The sequence below is a fragment of the Bubalus kerabau genome, chromosome 13 (genome assembly GCF_029407905.1).
Source record: "Bubalus kerabau isolate K-KA32 ecotype Philippines breed swamp buffalo chromosome 13, PCC_UOA_SB_1v2, whole genome shotgun sequence".
NCBI lineage: Eukaryota > Metazoa > Chordata > Mammalia > Artiodactyla > Bovidae > Bubalus > Bubalus kerabau.
Window position 1 is genome coordinate 82,515,392 of NC_073636.1, and position 26,783 is coordinate 82,542,174.

The window sequence follows — 26,783 nt, forward strand, 5'->3', positions numbered from 1 at the left end:
TCTATCACTGCCGGGAGCAGGAGCTCTGCCCATGGCAAAGGTCATGAGGAAGGAGGCTCGGCATATGCAAAGGCGGGATCGAGCCTCAGGAGTCCCCCTGGAAATTCTCGAGCATCTACCCCCAAACCAGAGTCTTCCTACTTTCTGCTTTGTGCTCTCACCTACACCTCTGACTTTACGGGGGCTGTCCCCCACTACCTCTCTCTGAAAAAAGAGTTAGCTTACAGCTCCAGTTAATAATTCCTGGGTGTGACAGTGTTTAACCTACAAACTCCTTTGGAAATCCTCTAGCCTGCCTGAATAGGTTTTTCTGGCCACATGTGATTGTTCAGAGCCTCCCAACTGTGAGAGGCAGGAGATGTTCTAAACTGCCTAAACACAGATTCCTTTGAGTAGTTAAAAGATTGATTAGAAATTGTATTGGTGAAGGGTTTTTCACTTATTGGGCCAATGTTTGCTGCCAAGTCTCCATACTCCTTACCTACTGTGTCCTTGGCAGTGTATTGATTGATATAATGGGTGTATAGAAATGTAAGTAGTAGCCTCAATGTTTGTAACCTTGGACCCTTGAGTTAATTCTTTTCTTGATTGAGCCCACCTCACCTTTGCCCTATAGGAATGCAGCTTTGTCCAGTGCTTTTTTGGAGGCTGGTGCCTGACTTTGGAATAATCACCTTTAGAGAAAGATAAGTTTCTTAAAATGTTAACAGGCCTCCTGGCCAGAAGATGATGTAATTCACCTGAACTTTTGCATATGATAAGTTTGAAAGCCTGGCTTCAATTAGGACCAGGAACTGCTGTCCTTGCATGACTCCACCCCTTCCCTCATTATCCTCTATGCACAACTTTAGGTATAAAAACTACTTTGGAAAATAAAGTGCGGGCCTTGTTCACCGAAACTTGGTCTCCCCATGTCGCTTTCTCTCTCAAATTCTGGCTGAGTCTCCATCTGGAGCGTGGAACCCGCCATGCTTGCTAATTATGCCTGGGCTTCTAAGATCCGACTGGGGAGGCCTCAGTGTCTCCTCTCCTTCGGGAGAACGGAAGGACGCCTGCGGCCTACGTAAGTGGTGCAAACTTCTTGTCTTGAAGTTTTATTGGTCTCCCGCATAAACCAAGCTACTCAGCCTCTTTTCTCCACTGAATTTTCCTACTGAGCTATCCTCACTCTATTACTCTTTACATCTCTAATTAATATCTAATTGAAGCTATTGTATCCTGACCCTCGCTGACGCCGTCCCCGCTTCGAACTCCCTGGATCCGCCGGGGCTGGACCCCGGCAGTGGACGCTGTGTTTTTCCCACTTTCAGGCTTCTGTAAACAATGCTGCTCTGAATGTGGGAGCACAAATATCTCGTTAAGTTCCTGCTTTCCGCTCTTTTGGATATATACCTAGAAGGGAAGTCATGGAGCATATGGAAATTTTATTTTTAATTTTTGGAGGAACTACCATAATGCTTTCCACTGTGGCTGCTCCATTTTACATTCCCATCAATGCACAAGTGTCTTAGCTTCCCCACATCCTTGCTAACATTTGCTGTTTTCTTGATAGTAGCCATATTCATAGGTGTGAGGTGACTCCTTTGCTTTTGAGCACGGCACCCAAATGCCTGGGAAGCCCGAGTGTTGACATCTATGATCTTATCGTAAGCTGAGTTCAGTTAAACTCAGGTCACCTCAGGGTTCAGATGTTTTGAATCTGCGTTTAAGCCACTCCCTTGTAAGTATTGCCTGAAAAATCCTATGGACAGAGGAGCCTGGTTGGCTGTAGTTCATGGGGTTGTAGAGTCAGACATGATTGAGCGACTAAGTGTGCATTGAGCTGAGCACAGTCCAAGCACCACTTGAACTCTACACCCTGAAGCTGGTAGACTTCCAAAATACTAGCCGTTCTGAAGTGAAAACATCCTTGCTCCTCTAGGAAGAGCTTATACCTCTGGATATTTTACTTCTAGAGTTCTTGGTGTCCTCATCTCTTTGCTGACTTTTAAAAAAAAGAATGATTTTTTTTCTTTGTGTGATCAGTGATTTCTTTGGCATAAAAATCATTCCTTATCCCTCTCGGTTTTGATTTGGTTTTGTGCATTTGAAAGTAACAAACCTTTTAAAATTAGTTTAAGGAAAAAATGTACTCATGATAGGTTGTAAAAAATCAGCAAGCAGACATTTGTATTAAGTAGATGGGGGCTTGAGGGCCGTTCCCACCCCTGTGACGATAGCAGAACCCAGCAGGAAGAAGAACGGCTCCTCTTCTTCCCCCTCCACCACTTTAAATTTACATTGAAATAAAAAGATGGGGGGCTATACTGGCTCTTCGTTCTGGCGAGCAGGCTTCTCTACTTGTGGTATGTAGAGTTCATTGCCCTATGGGACATGGGATCTTAGGTCCACAACCAGGGATCGAACTCTGGTCCCCCACGTGGACAGTCAAAGTGAAAGTCGCTCAGTCGTGTCTGACTCTTTGCGACCCCATGGACTATACAGTCCATGGGATTCTCCAGGCCAGAATACTGGAGTGGGTAGCCCTTCCCTTCTCCAGGGGATCTTCCCAACCCAGGGATCGCACCTGCGTTGGAAGGCGGGTTCTTCACCACTGGACCACCAGGGAAGTCCCCCTGTTCTTCCTTGATGAGGGCTCAGCCAGTGGAAACTGTGGGCTCTGTTTACAGCCCTGCCACTTCCTCTCCCCCCGTTAGAAGCATCCTCCTTCCTTGCCCTCCAGGAACTTGCACATGGCTCATCATGGTTGGAGACCCTGAATGGCAAGTCGCTTTGGATCGTGAATAAACCCATATTTCCTGGAGGAATATCTGGCAGTTTGTTTGCTTCAGGTCAACAAAGAACACCCAGCTGTCTCAGACTTGCAGGGAAAAGCTAAAGCCATGTGTCCTGAGGAACAAGCATCAGGAACCAGAAAACTGTCAGGAAGTAGAAACAATGCTTATTCTTATTAGTCTTATTCTCCTATCCTTCAGTGTCTGATGGCTGCGCATTTTGGCTTCGTTTCCTTCTTTCGCTTTCTCTGCTTCTTTTCACACCAAGAGAGATGGCTGCCCCTGCCGTGGAGTGACATCATTTCTGGTTCTTTCTTTGACACTGAGCAACATTCCAGTGCCACATTAGAGAGTCTCAAGAGGGAGAATCTGGTCAGTGCAGCCTTGATGTGGGGTCTACTCTGGGACGAGTCGGCTGTTGCCCTGAGGTCGGGCTCGTACATTATGAGCGTGGCCACAGTGATTCACTGCTTGGGTTACATGAGTCTTCACAGAGAGGGCGGATCTGACATATGGCATCCAGATATTCCAAAAGATGATTTTAAAATAGCCCTCTAACCCTCTTAGCTCCAAACATACACCCTCTAGGAAGGATCTTAGTGGAAAGTCTTTTTTGGACGTTATTGCAGGAAGTAATGCCTGTGAAATGTCTAACATCAATTAGCATACATATTAAATGTCGATCTTATTTTCAAAAACTAATTTAGAACTCTCTCACCAGCTTCTTTTCAAAAACTAATTTGGAACTGTCCAGCCAGTGATCTCCTCCAGTAACCAAGCACACTTCTTGCTCATTTTATTGAATAATCAGAAAGCAATTCTCAATTACTGCTTAATGGTTGGATAATTAGACCTGAGCAGTGGTAGTCTCCTCCTGTGTGTGCTTGTTGAAGTTTATAGTACTTTTCACTGGTTGACTTTTAATTAAGGAAGGCATTGAAGACCTACATAAACTATTATGGTGGGTATCTTACTAGGTCCCCAGGGGGTGGGGAACAAAGTAGGTAGGGGTGGTGGAAGGAATGGGGAGGGGGGAGGGGTGTGTCCTCAAAGTCGCAAGTCTGGGGGGATTCGTTGAATAATTTAGTAATAAAGAAGCTATTACTTGAAGTTATTCTTTATTTATGCCTAGATGTGGCTTTCATCCTTCGCTAGTTCAATGGCATTCTGCAGAGTGATGAGACCGAGGGCCTCGTCGTCTCAGGGATATAAACATGAATTACTCACCTGTTTTTCTTCTCTCAGAATACCTGGCAATACTGAATCTATGGGGGAAGTAACTAGCTTAATAGTACCCTAATAAGCTTTCCTGCAAGAGACAGGAGATTTATGCTCACTCATATTAATGGCAAAAATTATGTGTCCATTCAGCCCGATTCTTCTGGGATTAGAAAGTTTCCTCCTGAACTCTGGAATGCCCATAAATCAGCATGAAGCCCCAAGCACTGAGGTCACTGCAGAATTATTAGCAAAACATAGTCTTTGATTATAACAAAACACAGACACATGCATGTCCGTAAAATGAAACCCCTATAGTCGAGCAGTTACAGGCCCAGAGTGCAATCTCCTTGATGACAATTTCCAAGATGAAGAGCTGAATAACTCAATGATGCACTAAATATATCGAAGATTTAGAATTGATGTATGGTCCCCTGAGGCCCTTTGATTACTCACTTATGTCAGCCTTGCTCGTGAGTTATATCTGTGGGTTCTTCATGAATGTAGACCCCATCTCTCTGGTATAGTTATATGTAGTTAGATCATTTATGTGATGACGGTTCCCATGCGCTGAAGGGAAAAGGGAGACACTTTGCAGTGTTTCAAAAACAGGAAGAGTTTTCTGGCTCCAAGGAAGCTCTCAAGGGCCCAGAACACGCTCTGCGCCATCCAGCCCCTGCTGCCACACAGCGTGTTAGCTCAACCCCACACTGCCTTATTTCAGAGCAGATTTGCCTTCCCCGCCTCTCACCGTCTGCAGCGTTTCTTGCTAAATTTAAGGGAAAGAAGTGGGAGTCTTAATCAAGACATTAATAGCTTGCTACCGGTCTTTATGTGGAGTGCCCCAGCTTATCAGGGTAGATCATTTGAGCTCCATGTTAATTATTTAGTTTCTCTTTTCTAGCTTTAAAAAAACGATTTAATGAATGGAAGTGGGAATTTTACTTTATTTATTTTTCAGCCACACCACGTGGCCTATGGGATCTCAGTTCCCAGACAGGGATCGGAGACTCACACCCCCTGCAGTGGACCTGTGGAGTCTTAACTGGGGGCCGCCAGGGGCGTCCCTCTTTTCCAGCTTTGGACGATGGGTCTCCCCTGGCGGCCCCCGGTTGAGACTCCATGCTCCCAGTGCATGGCGGCATGAATTCAATCTGTGCTCAAGAACTAGGGCCCCACGTGCTAGGGGGAACGGCCAAAACTAAAAGTAAATAAAATAGCAACGAGAAAAATAAAGTGATTTTTAAAATACTTTAAAAATATTTAGAAAATGGCATTACTAAGGTATTGTAATTGGTGAGCACTTGCCAGAGAAATAGAACCCGTGGGGGAAATTATAGAGATCTGATAGGTGGATGGATAGATACATGGGTTGTTGTTGTTCAGTTGCTCAGTTGTGTCCGTCTCTTTGCAACCCGTGGACTGCAGCACGCCAGGCCTTCCTGTCCTTCACTGTCTCTGGGAGTTTGCTCAAACTCACGTCCATTGAGCTGGAGATGCCATCTCATCCTCTGTCGACCCCTTCTCCTCCAGCCCTCAGTCTTTCCCAGCATCAAGGTCTTTTCCAGGGAGTTGGCTCTTTGCATCAGGTGGCCAAAGTATTGGAGTTTCAGCATCAGTCCTTCCAATGAATATTCAGGGTTGATTTCCTTTAGGATTGATTGGTTTCATCTCCTTGCAGTCTAAGGGACTCTCAAGATGTATGGATACATCATAGATAGACAGGTAGGGACTCATTTTAAGAAACTGGCTTTCAGGATTATGAAGCCTGTCAAGTCTGAAATCTGTACAGCAGGCCAGCAAACTGGAAATTCTAGGCTGATGTCTTGAGCCCTGAGGCAGAATTTCTTCTGCAGAGAAACTTCAGCTTGCTCTTAACTTTTCAACTGGGTGAGGTCACCCAAATTATCAAAGATAATGTTCTTTACTGGAAGCCAGCTGATTAGAAATGTCAATCACATCTACAGAATACCTTCAAGCAACAGTTAGGTTAATCTTTCATTGAATAACTGGAAACTATCGTATGGCCAAATTGACACATAAAGCTAAACACCATGGATATTTTGGTTGTGGGTTACAAGACAACTAATAAAACCGCCTTCAGAATAATGGTTAATGTACACTGAGGTTAGTTACATGGCCCTTGTATGTGTCACCTTATCCCAAGGTCTCGCAGTTAGTAATGGCAGAGACGGGATTTGAAATTAACCACCTGACTGCAGAGGTTGGACTTTGAACTGCTCTGCTATACGGGCTCCAAATACTGTTTCAAAACAGAATTTGTTGAAGCATATATCTGGATAGGGCAAGGATAGCCCTGGCTTCAGGCGTGGCTGGATTCAGGGCTCAAAGAATGTGACTGGAGCGTCACCGTTTTATCCATATGCTTTGGCTGCATTCTCAAGAAGTCTTCTTCGAGAGACAGCTCCAGGTTTGTGTTATCTGAGCTCAGTAGCTCAGAAATAGAATTTCCCTTTCTCAGCGGTTCAAACAGGCATTCTGGGATCAGCTCTGAGATCCTTGCTTAGGCCATGCACTCAGTCTTTAACCGATCCACATGTTCAGGAGAGTGGAATAATGCACGGGGGGACCAGGGCCTGGGCCCTTGTCCTGCATGGGAGGCGGGACGCAGACACCTCTTGAATCCCTCAGGGGGAGTGCGGGAGAGCTGATTCCTCAGGACAAATCGGGGTGTCAACGGCCGAAGAGGGGACAGTGCTGGGCAGGCGGGAAAACACAGGTGTCCCCTCTCATTTCTGCTCCAGACTCACGGGACCCCTTCTGTTTTCAGATGTCTTAGCAGGTCTCTGAAGAGCCTGCTCCGTCTGAGCCCCATTCTTTCACCAGCCCCTCCCTCCCTCGTCCCTGCCACTTCTCACGGCTCCCGTCAGCCTGTACCTTCCGTCAGCCCTGCCTTTGCTCCTGCTGTTTCCCCACCAAGAATGATTTTCCCCGACACATCATCTTCTTTTTGTAAACGCTGACTTGTGCTTCACCTCTTTAGTGACGCCTCCACCAAGCTTGCATTGATCAGTGGGGTCATCCCTTCCTTACTCATTCAGAAGCTCCTGCTACGTTCCATGACCTGGAAGGAGTTGAAGACTCTGGCAGATCGGGGAGCCTTGACCCCTTTCCTCATGAAGCCCATCCTCTCCTTGTCGCTGGATTGTGAGCCTACTAAGGGGAGAGTCCATGCCACATTCATCTTTTCTCACTAGAGCATGCAGTGTAGCCCCCCAAAAGAGGCACAGGGTCCTGAGGCAGACAGACCTGGATTCCAGTCTAGTTCTCTGCCGTGTGAACTTTGGTGATTTGATGAACTTCTCTGTGCTTCACTGTCTTGTCTCTGCAATGCGGATAACAATTCCTATTTCTCTCTCTCTCTCTCTCTTTTTTTTTAATATGTACTTATTTATTTAACTGCATTGGATCTTAGTTGCTGTGGCATATGGGATCACGTTCCCTGACCAGGGATCGAATCCCGGCCCCCTGCATTGGGCGTGCAGAGTCTTAGCCACTGGACCACCAAAGAAGTCCCAGTGACTTCTGTCTTGTCAGATGGCTTTCAGTACTAAGTCAATGTGTATAAAGTGAGTGTCATTGCCTCATATCACAAGCACTCAAAATAATAGACAGCTATATAATCAGTGTTCAGTCTGCGTTTCAGCGAACACCTGGTCACGTCAACCACACACTGTCACGGCACCACTTCCCTGGAGGCAGGAAGGAAACAGCTGCCCTGGCATGGGTGCTTTCAAAGTGGAAAGTCCTGAATTTTAACACAAAGCTTAAAAAAAAACAACATAAAAGGTTATAATAAAGTTATACTATCAAGGCATTAACTCTTATCCCCATAAATCAACTTCTTTAATAGAAGCTGATTGCTGTTTAGGAGGGTTAGATGGGAAATCTCAGGGTACTTCCCCAACCAAATTCACTCCTTAGAACAAGCTTTCCTTCACTAATGAAATCAGGATTCGTGGTTCCCTTTGAGACTAGGTAAGGCAGCAAAGTGCAGCCATGAAATTAAAAGACACTTGCTTCTTGGAAGGAAAGTTATGACCAACCTAGATAGCATATTCAAAAGCAGAGACATTACTTTGCCAACAAAGGTTCGTCTAGTTAAGGCTATGGTTTTTCCTGTGGTCATGTATGGATGTGAGAGTTGGACTGTGAAGAAGGCTGAGCGCTGAAGAATTGATGCTTTTGAACTGTGGTGTTGGAGAAGACTCTCGAGAGTCCCTTGGACTGCAAGGAGATCCAACCAGTCCATTCTGAAGGAGATCAGCCCTGGGATTTCTTTGGAAGGAATGATGCTAAAGCTGAAACTCCAGTACTTTGGCCACCTCATGGGAAGAGTTGACTCATTGGAAAAGACTCTGATGCAGGGAGGGATTGGGGGCAAGAGGAGAAGGGGACAACAGAGGATGAGATGGCTGGATGGCATCACTGACTCGATGGACGTGAGTCTGAGTGAACTCCGGGAGTTGGTGATGGACAGGGAGGCCTGGCGTGCTGCGATTCATGGGGTGGCAAAGAGTCGGACACGACTGAGCGACTGATCTGATCTGAAGGCAGCAACGTTTAATATTTTCTCCCTCAAGCAATGCGATGATGAATGGAATGTTTAACTGCCTTCTCATATTATCAATCCATTCACTGAGGACACAGTACCATCCTTTTAATATGATTTCCCACTAAATGATGCATGTCGCCCGACATCTGGAGACTTGGATTCAAACCCAAGCCCGAGTTACAAATGCAAGTGGATTTAATTGTCTCTATTTAGCCCTTATCAGCAAACTCATTGAAGAGTTGACACTGCCTCTGGGCAGGGGGGAGGGGAAGGCTGAGGTACCTCCAGCTGAGGACAGAGGGGAGACTTGTGAACTGAGCTGAGGAGAGGGAAGAACGTGCTTGTGCATAAGGGGATTAATGCAGCGATGTTCATTGCTGGCATTTATCAGAGCTGGAAAAGGGAAACAAGCTCATTTTCCATCAACAGGGGGACTGAGAAATAAACTGCAGTTTATTCATGCAGGGGATTATGCCTCAGCAGGTCTGCATGAGGTCTACATTTATAATGAGGATAAATTTCGATGACATAGTATTGAGCCAAAAAAAAGTCTACCATTTACCTACATTTTTAAAGAACAGGAAACCATATTATATACCACTTCAGAATACATTATAAGGACATATATGGATATTGTGTGCATGTATACATGTATTTGGAAAAGGCAATGGCACCCCACTCCAGTACTCTTGCCTGGAAAATCCCATGGACCGAGGAGCCTGGTGGGCTGCAGTCCATGGGGTCACTATGAGTCGGACACAACTGAGCGACTTCACTTTCACTTTTCACTTTCCTGCATTGGAGAAGGAAATGGCAACCCACTCCAGTGTTCTTGCCTGGAGAATCCCAGGGACAGGGGAGCCTGGTGGGCTGCCATCTATGGGGTCGCACAGAGTCGGACACAACTGAAGTGACTTAGCAGTAGCAGTGAGTATATAAATGTGTATGTGTGTGCTCAGTTGCTCATTCATGTCCTACTCTTTGCAACCTTATGGACTGCAGCTTGCCAAGCTCCTTTGTCCATGGAATTTTCAGGCAAGAATACTGGAGCGGGTTGCCATTTCCTCCTCCAGGGATCTTCCTGACCCAGGGATTGAACCTGTGTCTCCTGAGTCTCCTGTATTGCAGAAAGATTCTTTACTGCTGCACTGCCAGGGAAGCCCCATGTGTGTGTGTATATATATGTTACGTGTATATATATATATGTTACATGTATATATATGTTATGTGTGTATATATATGTTACGTGTATATATATAGTTACGTGTATATATGTTATGTGTGTATATATATGTTACGTGTATATATATATGTTACGTGTATATACATGTTACATGTGTATATATATGTTACATGTGTATATATGTTACGTGTGTATATATATGTTACATGTGTATATATATGTTACGTGTATATATATATGTTACGTGTGTATATATATGTTACGTGTGTATATATGTTACGTGTATGTATATATGTTACATGTATATATGTTACGTGTATATATATGTTACATGTATATATGTTACATGTATATATATGTTACGTGTATATGTGTGTGTTACGTGTATATATATATGTAAAAGTCTAAAAATATATATATAGTAATTATTTCAGGAAAGAAGTAGAGGGAAGGTATAACAAAAAAGGCTTAAGTCAAATTTGCAATTTATTTTCTTTAAAAGAGAAAGATAAAAAGAGTTAAACAAAATGTAAAAGTCTGTTAACTATGATTAAATCTTGGCAGTATGTGTAGTGTTGCAAAATTATTTTCTGAATGCTTAACATGATTATAATTAAAACTTTAGGAAAGGGCAGAAATTTGCAAGAGAATTTTGTGAATATTGGGAGACTGACAGTGACCATCATTTCAGAACTTCAGATAAGTGAACAGTTTACTCACCAGCTTGATAATAATTGCAGTCATAGCATGAAAGAATACTCTGTAAGCTACTGAGTTTTACATCAGCCATAAAAATAATTTCTGGCCCAGCAGGGATTAGAAATTAGGAGTAATCACAAAGAAAAGCAGCTGGTGATTCTAAAATCCCTCATCGCTCCTGTGTTTAGTCGGAAGGCCCTGTCAGAGGCAGACGTCCTTAAATTCAGACTTCTTTTTGACACCTCCCCCCCCCCCCACCTTTTCACCCCTGCGTCAGCGTCCTGCTGGTAAATGCGTTTCTAAATCTTGATGTTCCTCAGAATGGTTTGTACTCCGAGTATCTTAGTTAATGAGGCTGCCATAATAAAGTACTGCAAACTGGTGGCTTGAACAACAGACATTTATTTTCATTAACTATTTCATTTCAGTTTTTTAAAAAACCTTCTCTTAGGATGTGACTTTTGTTTTCCTTTCATAGTGGTGATTCAAAACTTCTCTCACAAATAAACCAGTAGTTACTTCAAATGGCTCGTGATGGTCTGTGATGGTGAATTTTATGGGTCACGTTAATTGGGCCATGGGGTGCCCAGATATTTGGTCAAACGCTATTCTGGTGTGTCTGTGAGGGTGTTTTGGCTGGAGAGTAACATTTGAATTGATGTACTGAGTAAAGCAGATAGATGGCCCTCGGCAACATGGGTGGACCCCATCAATCTGTCGGAGGCCTGGATAGAACAAAAAAGCAAAAGAGAATTCTCTCTCACTGTCTGACTCTCTAGAGCTGGTGCACCAGCCTTCTCTTGCCTTTGGACTCAGACTGCAGAGCACACCCTCAGCTTCCATGGTTCCAAATAAGGCCTTAGGACTTGAGCCGGAACCGTGCCATCAGCTACCTGGGGCCTCCAGCTTGTGGGCTTCTCAGCCTTTGTAACTGTGTGAGTCACTTCCTTATAATGTAGATATTATGTATAAAATTCCTTAGGATAGAGAGGTAAGATGGATCTCCTGTTGATTCTGTTTCTCCAGTGAACCCAGACCTTCCATCCTGCAATATTATCATGAGAATAATTTCTAAAATGCTATTGTCTTTGTTGCACATGAATATGTCGCTTATTTAGAAAACTAGGAAATGAAGAAAAGCAGAAGAAAAAATAAAAATTACTCATATTTCCACCTTCACAGAGCAATCAGACTGAGCATTTTAGGGTGTGCCTGGCCAATTGTTTTTTTCTATCATCCATTCATCAGTAACGTGTTGAATAGTGTCCGCCACCAGATTCGCGGCCACTGGAACCTCACTCTGAGGTGATCTGAGGTGAGTTACATCTGAGTAACTCACATCTGAGTGTGATCTTACTTGGTCATAGGCTTTGCAAAGAACGTCATTACTTAAGATGAGGTCACTTTTGATGAAATCAGCCCCAGGTTCCATGAATGATGTCCTTAGAAGGTTAGGAGAAGGCACACAGAGAGAATGCTGTGTGAACACGGAGGCAGAGACTGGACTGGAGCACCTTCAGACTGAGGACCAGCAACGGTTGCCAAGGCAACCACCGGAAGCCAGGACAGAAGCAACAGACTCTTCCTCAGGGCTTCCAGAAGAAACCAGCCCTGCTGACACCCGGCTTCATAATTCTGGCTTCCAGAAATTTGAGCCGATATATTTCTGTTGTTTTAAAGCCCCCAGTTTGCAGTAATTTATTATGGCAGTCGGGCTTCCCTGGGGGCTCAGTGGTAAAAATCTGCCTGCAAAGCAGGAGACCCTGATTCAGTCCCTGGTCAGGGAGATCCCCTGGAGGAGGGCATGGAAACCCACTCCAGTGTTCTTGCCTGGAGAATCCCATGGACAGAGGGGCCTGGCGGGCTGCAGTCCATGGGGTCGCAGAGAGTCAGATACGGCTAAGGCAACTGAGCACGCGCGCGTTATGGCGGCTACGGGAAATGACGGGAAATTATCCTTACATATAGGCTTTAAAAATGAGAAGGAGATTATACTGTATAGGGCTTCCCAAGGGGCAGAGCGGTAAAGAATCTGCCTGCCCATGCAGGAGCAGCAGGAGATGCGGATTTGATCCCTGGGTCGGGAAGATCCTCTGGAGGAGGAAATGGCAACCCACTCCAGTATTCTTGCCTGGGAAGTGCCATGGACAGAGGAGCCTGGCGAGATACAGTCCACGGGGTCCAAGAGTCGGATGTGACTTAGCGTGTGCGTCCACATACGCACACACTGTTTTGTAGCTTATTTATTTTAATTGAAATATTTGAATCATATTTGTATGTTATTCAATATTCTTCTGTAGTGTTATTTTTTATTTCATTTCTTTTATGGGTGTACACTATTTTATTTATTAGTCTCCTATTATGGCTTTGAACTACTAGGTTTTCCCAAGATTTTCATTATTAAATATATTGTGCTCATGTATCTTCTCATGGCTAAATATTTGATTTAAATATTCATATATTTTCCTTTGAATAAAGTCTTAGGTGTTAGATTCTCATAAGAACTAAGTAGGCAGGGACCTTGTCTGTCTTGTTCCCTGCCACTATCCATCAAATAGTTCTAGACACATAATAAGAAAATTGCCCATTTGTTTAGACCTGCTGGGCAAAATAAAATTGAAAGGCTTTCTTCATTTTTACAGCTTTGGGAATATATTGCCAAACTGTATATCAGATAATTTTTCAAGTGTCAAACTAAAGGAATAATGTTTTTCCTGGGTGAACTGATGCAGTCTAACTCTAGCGATTAGATTTGTTCTACCCTAAATTCTTTTCATATGCAATCATTACTTATGAGTCCGGAAGTAGTTTCATATACAAACTTCTTGATTTAGTTATTTTAGGCTATCCTAAAAAATTGATGCCATCAATTTTTAAAATTTTGTATTTTCTCCTCTGGCACAAACCATACCTCATACTGTCCAATTAGCCCACATTTAGAATGTAGGCCCAGGAGATAGAGATTATTCAACAATTTGGCACTTCTTTTGATTTGAGTCATACTTATACTTTAGAAGTGATAATTATGGATCATGATTCAATGAATACTTCCGTACGTTATCAGAAATATTAGTCAGAAAGGCAAGGAAATGTGTAGTAATAAGGATGAATTCGTCACCAACTATTGAAAACTATTTTCATTCTTTTTTCCCAAAATAGCAGATGGCTTAATTCTTTCAACCAGCTGCTGAGAAAAGAAATATTTGAATGATAAGGAGCATAAAATTGTTTCCCCTTGTAACACATACAACAACAAAGTCTTTAAGTGCACATACAGATATGCCTATATAGATAGATGTGTATGTGTATATATATAATAAATTATCAGATTAAAAAAATAAAACTCAATCAGCAAAGCCCAAGTCTAGACAAAATTATTGTATAAATTTTTAGTGCTTCATCTATGACTGTGTATATATATATATATGCCTTTCAGGCGGCACTTGTGGCAAAGAGCCCACCTGCCGATGCAGGAGATAAAAGACAGGAGTTCCATCCCTGGGTCGGGAAGATCCCCTGGAGGCAGGCATGGCAACCCACTCCAGTGTTCTTGCCTGGAGAATCCCTTGGACAGAGGAGCCTGGCGAGCTGTGGTCAATAGGACACTACTGAAACAACTTAGCATGCACACACACGTACACATGTGTGTATATACCATTTAGCAATATACTCAGAATCAATTCTTACCCCTTCACATGAAATATAGACGCCACATGGGTCCCTGTACCCTGCGCATTTTATGTCCTAGTTGCTTTATGCATAGAATTCACATACTGAAAACCCTATCCGTGTTATAATTTTTGATTTCATCATTCAAACATGATTTAAAGAGCTTGAGAGGGAAAGAATAGTCATAGCAGACCATATTGCTGTTTCTGTTTCTTTTTCTTCAAGAACACGTTTTATTTTATTTTTCCATTTGGCCATGCCGCTCGGCTTGAGGAATCTTAGTTCCCTGGCAGTGATAGCGCTGAGTCCCTCCACTAGACCACCAGGGAAGTCCCACAAAAATACATTTTAAATAGATGTTAGAAGTTAGGGAGTGGTTAATAGAGGTACCCTAAAATGATCTGGAACAAGCCTTAAAAGCTTTTATCACTGAGGGGTTTTAGTTGCAAGCAACAGAAATCTTCACTTTTTTGTTTTAGCAGGGAAGGACTTACTAGAAGATTCTGGGTAGCTCACAGTTTCCCTGGAAGGGGCAAAAGACAAGCTTGGAGATTATGCAGCCACAAACAATGCCCCAAATTAGTCCTTTGGAGACATAGCTCTCATAGCTGTTTGGGGAGAGATGTGTGTGTGCTCAGCCGCTTCAAAAGCGTCCGACTCTCTTTGACCTTAAGGCTGTAGCCCCACAGCCTCCTTTGCCATGAAATTTTCCAGTCAAGAATACTGAAGTGGGTTGCCATTTCCTTCTCCAGGGGATTTTCCCGATCTGGGCATCAAACCCACATTTCCTGTGTCTCCTGTGTTGGCAGGCAGGTTTTTTACCACTGAGCCACCTGGGAAGCCCTTGGGCAGGGATACATGGTTTATACCACCAAAGTCACCGCTGTACCCCCGGGTGGCTGTTGCTGTTCAGTTGCTAAGCCTTGTCCAACCCTTTGTGACCCCATACTGCAGCACCCAGACTTCTTGTCCTTCACTGTCTCCTGGAGCTCGCTCAAACTCATGTCGAGTCAGCGATATTATCCAACCATCTCATCCTCTGTCTTCTCCTTCTCCTCTTGCCCTCAGTCTTTCCCAGTGTCAGGATCTTTTCCAGTGAGTTGACTCTTCACATCAGGTGGCAAAAGTAGTGGAGCTTCAGCTTCAGCATCAGTCCTTCCAATGGATGTTCAGGGTTGGTTTCTTTTAAGATTGACTGATCTTCTTTTAGGATGGACTGATCTTCTTGCAATCCCAGGGACTCTCAAGAGTTGCTGCTGCTAGAACCACTGTCTGCTGGCTCCCAGAGAATGGATGTTACTAAGACTCTTTAGCTTACTGGCCTTCCTTCTGTTACTAGCTCCTTCCGTATACCTCCTAATTCTGGAGTCGATGTGTCTAAGTCAGAGCTTAGAACATGTGTTCTGCGATGTCTTAGTTGCAGTAGCATTGAGGAAAGAAAGTATCCAGCGTTTTCAGTTTCTATTATAATGAAAAGAAAGCTCTGAATCATAAGGTAGAAATATTCCCCAGAGAAATGAAAGTGGAAAAAAAAAAAGACAAATTCCAATAGATTCCAGTTTTGAGTCAGATATTTTGCTCCTTAGTGTATGTGGTCTTGGCAGAATGAGAGTTTCTCTTCTGTTTTTAATTGGAGGATAAATTGCTTTACAAAATTCTGCATGAATCAGCCGTAGGCACGCGGATGTCCCCTCCCTCTGTAGGTTTCTTTCAGTGCAGTGTTCTGTGGGATGGTACGTTTCTCAGTGAGTCTGTTATGGTTGATGGAGACAATGACTGTCAAACATTTATTACAGAATCTTTCACAGAATAGGTAATTGCATTTTATTGTTAAAAACAGTCTAGTTGTGTCGTAATTGTTGTTATTGAGTGAGAAGTCGTATTAGCAGGAAATGAAGGGCTATTTTTGCAAGGATAACTCTTCATTTGGTTTTGAACCCACTGAGCGTCAGGTATCAGAAAATACATAGGTCAAAGTATATTGCAAGATGATGGTGGCTGTAGGGGTCAGAATCTTCAGAAAGCTCAAGGCTAGTGATATTACATTAATTCTCCACTTTGTGCTGTAGATAAATATAGGGCTGAAGCTGCTGAGGAATTAAACCATTTACTACGTTTTCCTTTTGTCTGAAAGAACCACGTCAACAACCAAAGAATCCTTTTACTTCCTTGATTGAAATTAAAATCCAATATAAAAGGGGAATGAAGATGATGCATATTTTATGCCTTGGCCTCTATGCCAGTGATTAATATTTTTTTATGCCCTGGGGATAAAGCAGAAACCATTGTTTTAGAGGCATTTGCACAGAAGAAATAAAGCCTTCAAAGCTGTAATAGATTGGCTATGTACATTTATAGGCTCTGCTGTTTTCTTAGAGAGTACCACAGTTTATATATGTATAATATATATCACATTTTGTGTTATATCATGTGTTAAAATATATTTACATTATAGGCATTGTATTAGGTATTCATCTTCAGTCAGTTCAGTTTATTCAGTCATGTCCGACTCTTTGGGACCCCAAGGACTGCAGCACGCCAGGCTTCCCTGTCTATCACCGACTCCCTGAGTTTGCTCGGACTCATGTCCATCGAGTAGGTGATGCCACTCAATGTGGTCTTTATCTTAATATATTAATATAGTTGATGGATAATGAACATTCTTATATAAATATCAATAAAAATTAATATTTGTGTATGTGTACATTAGTTGCTCAGTCATGTCTGACTCTTTGTGACCCCATGGACCGTAGCCCACCAGGCTCCTCTGTCCATGGAGTTCTCCAGGCAAGAATCCTGTAGTGGGTAGCCATTCTCCTCCAGGGGATCTACCTGACCCAGGGATCAAACCTGGGTCTCCTGCATTGCAGGTAGATTCTTTACTCCCTGGATCACCAAGAAAGCCCAAGTCAGTATTTAATTATTATAAATTATTTATAGTATAAATAAAAGTATATATGTTTGCCTTAGATTTATGACAGGTTATATATTATCTTTCCTTTGGAAATGATGTAAAATTTTCATACCTACTATGCATAAAAGGTGGTAATTTAAAAAGAAATATCAAATGCACAATGGTACAGGCAGTTTAGAAATTTGACAAAAGTTGCAATAGAGATAAATACAAATATAGGGAAGATGTATGAATAGAGCAAAAAGCTGTGAAGACAGTGTTCATGGGACTGACGTTTGGGAAAACCGAGCTGTACGATAAAGTGCAGATCCTTTATTTCTAGCCCTTGGTCGTATCCCTAACTTCACTGTGGGCAAGCTGCCCTCCACCTTCTTCCTTGGTAATAGCACCCGTTTTCCCTCCACCAAATATCCAAGCCCATTAGGGGAAGCTGGGGAGTGAAGTTTGGTTGGTCCAAACCCATTATAATGGGATGATCTCACTTCTTTTGCTGAGTGACTCGGTTTAGCATGTCACTCCCCGCCCACCTCCCTCCAGTAGCATGTAACCCCATTCAGGCTTTCCAAGCGGCTCAGGGGTAAAGAATGTACTTGCCAACACAGAAGACATAGGAGACGTGGGTTTGATCCTGAGTTGGGAAGATCCCCTGGAGGAGGAGATGGGCAACCCACTTCAGTATTCTTGCATGAGAAATTCCATGGACAGAAGGGCCTGGCTAGCTACAGTCCATGGGGTTGCAAAGAGGTGGACAAAACAGAGTGACTGAGTATGCACACACATGACTGCATTCTAGCCAACAGACACAAGAGTTAGTCTACTTGGATGATTCTTGTCAATTTAGAGGAGTTCTCTCATTTTCCTCCATATATAGGTATGAAAGGAAGAAATGCCATAAACTGTGCAGACATCGCAAGACCTGGAACTCTAAAGTCTGAGGACCAATATCCTGAGGGTGGTAATACTGAAATATGGTAAGAGACAGTCTCTAAAGACAGTTTTGGAACTCACAAAACCATCCCTGTAACCATCCCTGTAGCTGCCCTCCCTGCAGACTTCTTGTTCAGTGAAGTAATAAATTCCTTACTGAGTCTGCCCCTTATGTATTAAATAGTTAGATTTTTCTCTTCAGTTCAGTTCAGTCACTCAGTCGTGTCTGACTCTTTGCCACCCCATGAACCGCAGCACGCCAGGCCTCCCTGTCCATCACCAACTCCCGGAGTTCACTCAGACTCACGTCCATGGAGTCAGTGATGCCATCCAGCCATCTCATCCTCTGTCGTCCCCTTCTCCTCCTGCCCCCAATCCCTCCCAGCATCAGTCTTTTCCAATGAGTCAACTCTTCGCATGAGGTGGCCAAAGTACTGGAGTTTCAGCTTCAGCATCATTCCTTCCAAAGAAATCCCAGGGCTGATCTTCTTCAGAATGGACTGGTTGGATCTCCTTGTAGTCCAAGGGACTCTCAAGAGTCTTCTCCAACACCACAGTTCAAAAGCATCAATTCTTGGGCGCTCAGCTTTCTTCACAGTCCAACTCTCACATCCATACATGACCACAGGATTTTTCTCTTGCAGCCAAAAGCATCCCCCTGATTCACTCATCTCCCATCTCTTCTTGCTGGTATACTTTCCAAGAGCCCGTCTGGCTGCTCTTCCTTTGGCTCTGCAGCTTGTTTCTGAATTCTGAGCCTTACTCACATGGCTCCCTCTTTCTGGGGGGCCACTCTCCTTCCTCCTGACGAGGCTCTTTGGAAACGGAACTCTGTATGACAGACTGAGTTCATCCAGAGTGAGGGAAGTCGAAAAGTGGCAAATACTGTGTACTAAGCATCTATATGGGATCTGGGGACGTGGTGCTGACGAGCCTATGTGCAGAGACACAGACGTAAGAAGGGACGTGTGGATGGTGGGGGTGGCGGAAGGAGAGGATGGGATGAACTGAGAGAGAAGCAGTGACACACACGTGTGTAGCACGCGTAGGAAGCTGCAGTATAGCACGGGGAGCTCAGCTCAGTGCTCTGTGGTGACCTGCAGAGGTGTGATGGGCTGAGAGGTGAGAGGGAGGCCCCAGTCGCAGGGGATATATGTGTACTTATGGCTGATCCATACTGTTGTACAGCAGACACTAACACAACATTATAAGCAGTTATACTCTAAGTTTTAAAAAAGAAAACTCGAGAGTCACCTTGAGAGCCTTTCACGGGGGGCTAGGGTGCCCCGAGTGCCCTGTACCCCGCTTTTCCTCGCCGCGCTGGCTGTGGCTTTCTGCTTGCGTGCCTGTGTCTCTCACTGGCCCCTCTCCATGGAGATAGGAATGATGTTCTATTTTAACTTGGTGTCCCAAGATTCCCCTTACATCTGTGGACAGAGCAGATTATGAGAACTGTTTAGCCAAAACATTCCTTCTATGAGCAGTAGTGAACAGCACAGCGTGTGCTGTGGGCTCGGTCGTGTCCAACTCTTGCGGCCCCATGGACTGTAGCCCATCAGGCTCCTCTGTCCATGGGATTCTCCAGGCAAGAACACTGGAGTGGAGTGCCATTTCCTACTCAAGGGGATCTTCCAGACCCAGGGATCGAACTTGCATCTCTTGGGACTCCTGCACTGGCAGGTGAATCCTTTACCAATGGGCCACCTGGAAAGCCCCGGCGAATAGTGCTGAGAACTTGCTATTTGGAGGCTGTGGTCCAAACCTGAGTCCATTGTTTATGCAATATTGAACAAGACATCACAGGACTCAGTTCCATTATTGGGAAAATGGATGCCACGGTGGTATGTACCGTGTATGTATTTAAATGATACAATGATGCTCATAAATTGCCTTGTTGACAATAAATTCTGTCATTATTCATAATTCATTAGCTTTCCCCAGGTGCTTACATGTATGCTCAGAGATATGATAAACAGGTCTCTACTTTTATATTTCCTACTTATCTCTGTATCTAGATCTTGATAAAAAGAACTAGAGTCCCACAGCCCACTGACATTGCATTTTAGAGCTTGAATCTCGTCTCAGTACTGCCTGCTGTATTTGAGAAATATGCCTTGCCTAATACCTAGGCCACAAATGCATATTTGTGTGTTTAAAATAAAGAACCAATGTTTGTGATAGTGGATGCATAATTTAACCTTTTCATCATTTGATATGAAGTCTAAATTAATCTAAGAGCACAGTTTCAACATGAGGTGAAATGTTTGACCTTTAATGATGCTTCGGTATCTTGACATTCTTACCTTGTGCTAATTTTAAGTGACTCTTTGATATATGTTCACAAATGTTTGTTGAAGCAGAGTTTGAAAGGGCAAAAGGGGGAAGGAAGAAAGGAAAGAGGAGAAGGGAAGAGAGGAAAAAGTTTGAATCTTCATTAGTAAATGAAAAGATCTCTGAATAAACTGTAAGATAGCTTTATATGGATTTGGCGAAGATTTAAAAGAATTATGTCTTAATACATCTCTGTAGTTTCACCTGAAGGTGTGTCCATGATATAGTAAAATATGAGTGTAAATTGCAGAGTAATATGCCGGGAAAGATTGAAGGCCAAAGGAGAAGAGGGCAGCAGAGGGTGAAACGGTTAGATAGCATCACTGACTCAAAGGACTTGAATTTGAGTGAATTCCGGGAGATAGTGAAGGACAGGGAAGCCTGGCGCGCTGCAGTCCATGGGACTGCAGAGAGTCAGACACAACTTAGCAACTGAACAACAACAAATGTATAAGATGTGCAAAAATATTTGCTATTACTTGTAGAAGCTGAAAAAATGTGTGGAAAAAAAGACACCAAACTGTGTAATAACGTTGGTTACCTCAAAGAGGAAGGAGACAGGTGGATGCATTTAGTATTTTTACATGTCTCTGCTTTTTGATTTGTTGCAGCCAAACTTACTGAGATGTAATTTACCCTAAAACTCAACCATCGAAGTTTACAATGAAACAATATTTAGTATATTTCCCAAACTGTGCCACTGTCTTTATAAAGCATTTCTAAGCCATTTCATCATTCAGCAAAAAGCACTGGGTTCAATTACAATTACTCCTCATTCCTTACCCTCAGCCCCAAGCAACCACTCATCTAATTTCTGTCTCTACAGATTTGCCTTTTCTGGATATTTCTTATGAGTGAAATCATACAATATGTGGTCTTTTGTGTCTGGCTTCTGTCACTTAGCATGTTTTTGAGGTTTATCCACATTGATGAACCACATATCAGTTCTTCATGCCTTGCTATGGCCAAAGAGCATTCCATTGTCTGAATCCTGGTACATTTTGTTTGTCCATTCACTAGTTAATGGACATTTGGGCAGGGTTGCCAGATTAAACACAGAATGCCCAATTTAATTTCTTCCAAATAATGTGGGATATACTTACGCTAGAAAAAAAATGTGTCATTGTTTATCTGAAATGTGAATGTAACCCAACATCTTGTGTTTTTATTGACTAAATGGAGCAGCTTTACATTTGAAGTTTCCACTTCTTGGCCCCCATGAATAAATGCTGCTGTGAGCATCTTCATGCAAGTGTCTGTGTGAGCATTTTTGTAATTTGGAAGAAAGAAAAACTTTAACAATTAAATAAAACCTCCCTTTCTGAATGGATTCCAGGAGCACCAGCAATTTGAAAGTCAGTGAAATAGCTTAAGCTATTGTTAATGAATCTGTTGCAGAGAAAGGCACATAAATATTGGGCTCTGCTTTAATTATATGTCGACGTTTCTTCCTATGGCAACTCTGGGCTGCCTTGGTTTATTTTATTACTTGCTGGATTGCCTATGGTTATTTAAGAGGCTCATAAAACTTGGATACCAGACCTGCTTGACATCTAAATAATCTAAGTCCAGCTCATTAAAAGCTGAGATCAATAGCTTGCTGAAAACTTTGACACAGGTTTCGTGTTTTTCATTTAGGAACATTTTGGATTGCAGGAGAGAATGAGGTTTGCTATCTTGCTGTCATATCCCACCTCCTCCTTTTGCCCTTCCTGTTTCCTGGGCCGGAAGCACCGTTGCCCTGATGGCTGCATGACTCAGCCTTTAATTTCATCCAGGTCTCTGCTCGAATATCCCTCATCAGAGAGCCTTCCAGAACCACCCACTCAGGCCTGCCCAGAGCCTGGTCCCCGTCATATCTTTATAAATAGGTTTGATAGGTTTAGCAGATGGAAATACAGGATGCCTAAAAACTTTCCATTTCAGATAAAGAAAAAATTCATTTTTTAGTCAAAGTATGTCCCATCGTATTTGGGGCATTCCCTGATGGCTTAGTGGGTAAAGAATCTGCCTGCAATGAGGAGACATGGGTCAGATGCCTGGGTCTGATCCCTGGATCAGGAAAATCCCCTGGAGGAGGGCATGGCAACCCACTCCAGTGTTCTTGCCATGGAGACTCCCATGGACTGAGGAGCCTGGTGGGTACAGTCCAAAGGGTCGCAAAGTGTTGGACATGATTGAGCGACTTTGCACGCATGCATGCTGACTATAGAATTATGTATTATTTATCTGACATAAAGCCATTTAACTGGGGCCCTGAATTTTAACAATCCTCCTCACAACTCTTCATACAACCAGACATTATATAACATATGTATCTGCTTATTTAATTTATTATTGCCGTCATCCTGAGAGAACATGACTGTATTTGCTTCATAAGGTTGTCACAACACGTTACTGCAAACAGGGGGGTTGAAAACAGTAGAATCTTATTCCCTCACAGTTCTGGAGGCCAGAAGTCTGACGTTAAGATGCCCACAGGGCCGTGGTCTGTCCTAAGACTCCAGAGCATCTTCCCTGGGACCTTCCAGCTTCTGGTGGCTCTTGGCAGACACTCATGGCTTGTGGCCATATCAGTCCAGTCTCTGCCTCTGTCCTCTTGTGACCTTCATCCCTGTATGTCTGTGTATCATTTTCTTTTTATTTATTTATTTATTTTTTGATACTCACCCTGGTCCAGGACGATCTCATCTTGAGATCTTTAATTACATCCACCAAGACCCTTTCCCCAAATAGGGTCCCACTTACAGGTTTTCAGGGCACGCCTTTAAGTAGAAGGGGAACCCTGTTCAACCACTACAATTCCACATAGAAATCTGACACATGTATTGGGCTGACCAAAAAGCTCATTCGGATTTTTCCATGAAATCGTATGGAAAAATGCCAACAAACTTTTTGGCCAACCCAGGATGTTGGATGAATGAGTGGAGACATCAGCGGGGGTGGGCATTTGGGGTGAGGGTTCTATCGCACAGACTTCTCTGCAGAACCTGTTGTTTACTGAGGTCAGGAGGGAGCTGGGGCCCTGAGGGCCACCCAGGCAGAGATGCTGGGAACTTAGCGGTGGAGTTTGAGTGGGGCTGCGGGCGCCCAGGGCCTCTAGATGGCAGATGAAGCGTCCGAGCTGCTGCCCAAGGCCGGGGCGGAAAACGCCAGGAAGCGGGCAGAGGATGGCACGCCACGGGGCTCCCCCACGCGAGGAGTCCCCGTCCCCGCGCCTCGAGCCGCAGCTGGCGTCCTCGGGGCGCGCCGTTCCCACAGCCGCGAGCGTGAGCGTGCGCCAGGGTCGGCCTGTCGGTGGGGCTTTACCTCCTGGTTCGGGAGAAGGAGCCCAAATCCAAGCCTCCTGCTTCCTCTTATGAACTGGAGATGGAATTTGAAGGCGCCTGATTACCGTGAGCGGAGAAGGCAATGGCACCCCACTCCAGTACTCTTGCCTGGAAAATCCTGTGGACGGAGGAGCCTGGTGGGCTGCAGTCCATAGGTCGCTAAGAGTCAGACATGACTGAGTGACTTCACTTTCACTTTTCACTTTCATGCATTGGAGAAGGCAATGGCAACCCACTCCAGTGTTCTTGCCTGGAGGATCCCAGGGACATGGGAGCCTGGTGGGCTGCCGTCTGTGGGGTCGCACAGAGTCGGACACGACTGAAGCGACTTAGCAGCAGCAGCAGCAGCAGCAGCAGGTTACCGTGAGAAGGCTACGTCAGAGCCCGCTGCTAGGTTTCACCCACACAGACACGGTGCTAACGGGGGACGCAGAGCAGGTGCTGTAAGGGGCACTCGCTTAGTTGTTTTGTTTTGTTTTTTATTCAGTTTTAGTTACTTAAAAAATTTTTTTTATGTATTTATTTAGTTAGTTATTTTTGGCTGTGCTGAGTCTTCCTGCTTCACTGCAAGTAGGCTTTTCTCTAGCTGTACTTGTGGGGGCCGCTCCCTATAATGGTGCTCAGGCTCCTCGCTGCGGGGGGCTCCTCGCTGCAGGGGCTTCTCGTTGCAGGGGCTTCTTTTGTTGCAGAGCACGGGCTCTACGGCACACAGGCTCAGGAGTTGTGGCACATGGAATTAGTTGCTCCACTGCATGTGGGAGCTTCCTAGGCCAGAGATCCAACCCACGTGTCCTGCCTTGGCAGGCAGATTCTTTACCACTGAGCCACCAGGGAAGCCCTTAATGTTGAGTTTTAAGAGTTCTTTGTATATTTCGGATTAACAGTCTTTATCAGGTGTGTCTTTTGCAAATATTTTCCCTAAGACTGTAACTTGTCTTCTTGTTCTCTTGACATTGTCTTTCGCAGAGTAGAAGTTTTTAATTTTAATGACGTCCAACTTAGCAATTCTTTAAAAAAAATGATTCATTTATTTGGGTCCGTTGGGTCTTAGTTGCCCTGCGGCATCTGGGATCTTAGTTCCCTGACCAGGGGCTGAACCTGTGTCCTCTGCATCGAAAGGTGGATTCTTAAACCCTGGACCACCAGGAATTTGTTCAGAATTATTTTGGTATTTCTCCTAGGGAATTGCTCTTGCGGGAGTGAGGGAGCTTTGCAGGGAAAGTAGAATTGTTAGTGTGAAGAAGGCAGATACAGGGCTAGTGAGGTTGGGCTCCTAATTCCGACGTTGTTTCTAACGAGCTGTCTGGTTCCTGTTGGTCTCTTTCCTCATCTATGACATGTGACCAACAATTTTTCTGTCATGGGGTTGCTGTTAAGGTTGAAAATACACAGGAAAGCGTGTAAAGCCCCCAGGTTTGTGGCTGACAGGGAAGGGACACAGCGCGTGGTATTGTTCTCAGACTCACAACCTGCTGAGAGAGGCTAGCCGAGTGAGCCTGCGGGGAGGTGAGCACCCAGCCTCCTGCAGCCATTGTTCAGTCCTGGGCCCAGGTGAGTGAGCAGAGGAGATCCCTGCTCCTCTAGAGCTTTCCTCGCAGTGGTTCTGTTTGTTGTTTTAGTCGCTAATTCTGATTCTTTTGCGACCCCATGGACTGTAGCCCTTGGGATTTCCCAGCAAGCATACTGGAGTGGGTTACCATTTCCTTCTCCAGGGGATCTTCCCAACCCAGGGACTGAACCTGTGTCTCCTGCATTGCAGGCAGGTTCTTTACCACTGAGCCGCCAGGGAAGCAGATTTACAGAGGTGGGGGAGGACAAGGAAACAAGTGTGCAAGTTAATAAATGACAGAAGTCAGGCAGTGATGAGTCAGAGGGAGGGAAATAAAGCAGCTTAAAAGGGATAGAGTGGACCTGGGGCCAGCCTCGGCTGCATGCCTCTGGATACTAGGTGGGGGGTGAGGGAAGACCTCTTTAAGGAGATGACTTTGGAGTAGAGACCTCATGTGTGATGGGAAGACCCACTGGATTACCTGGAGAAACAGTTCTTCTCAGAACAGGTAGCCAGAGTGAAGATCTTATAGTGGAAACAAGTTTGGAAAATTTAGGTACATCTCATTTCTAATTGTAGGTTGAATATCGGCAGCAAAATATGCTCATTCATAGAAGGGATTGATTTAATGAATGCCCCTTGGGTCCCTAAATTACACGGGGCCATGCTGAGGGAGGAGATAAAAAATGAACCTGTAATTGCCACATTCAAAGGAGCTGGCAATGTAATTGAGGAAACAAGTGTCTATAAAGGAGTAATCTGGAAAGAGGGGAATAAAGTATTTATTAATGCCAGGATTTCAAATACCAATGTTGGCTTCATGGGTGAAAAAGTCCCTCATAAATCCTTTCCTGGGATGGGGCTGATGCGATAACTTCCTCCAGGGTGTGGGGTGTACAGATTGGATGGAGAAAAACTCTTTAAGAACCCCGGCCTTTCAGCACCATTATGCATAATTTAGGAGGGGGATGAAAGGACACAAAAGATTCAGTTCAGTTCAGTTGCTCAGTCGTGTCCGACTCTTTGCCACCCCATGAATCGCAGCACGCCAGGCCTCTCTGTCCATCACCAACTCCTGGAGTCCACTCAGACTCACGTCCATCGAGTCAGTGATGCCATCCAGCCATCTCATCCTCTGTCGTCCCCTTCTCCTCCTGCCCCCAATCCCTCCCAGCATCAGAGTCTTTTCCGATGAGTCAACTCTTCATATGAGGTGGCCAAAGTACTAGAGTTTCAGCTTTAGCATCATTCCTTCCAAAGAAATCCCAGGGCTGATCTCCTTCAGAATGGACTGGTTGGATCTCCTTGCAGTCCAAGGGACAAAAGATTAATGTATTCCAAACATGTAAACACAACGATGTACAACCCAGAAATCAGCAGAAGTCACTGTTCTTGAAGGTATGGCAAAGGCCAGGCCCAGGCTTGAAGGTATGGCAAAGGCCAGGCCCAGGACAGCGCACGACCAGTCTGTATTCTGGGGGAAGCGTCTGTGCTCACAGAGGTCTTTCTATAAACAATGGGTCTTTTGTCCCCTGTTCCCTGGTATCTACACTTGACTCTTTCTTCTCTAGAGGCCGGCGGGACCTGATTTTATTCAGTTTCTATAACTGTCAG

General features: G+C 44.3%; 1 long non-coding RNA gene across 2 annotated transcripts in view; it reads left to right on the top strand.

The window, feature by feature from the left end:
• Nucleotides 1-228: 228 nt before the first annotated feature.
• Nucleotides 229-26,783, top strand: part of LOC129626132 (uncharacterized) — a 67,446-nt gene continuing 40,891 nt past the window's right edge. The window contains exons 1-2 of one of the 2 annotated variants that reach the window (XR_008701781.1): nt 229-1,063; nt 17,905-18,004. This is a non-coding gene — a long non-coding RNA (uncharacterized LOC129626132). The remainder of the gene's footprint in view (nt 1,064-17,904; nt 18,005-26,783) is intronic. The other variant, XR_008701780.1, reaches the window with a different exon arrangement.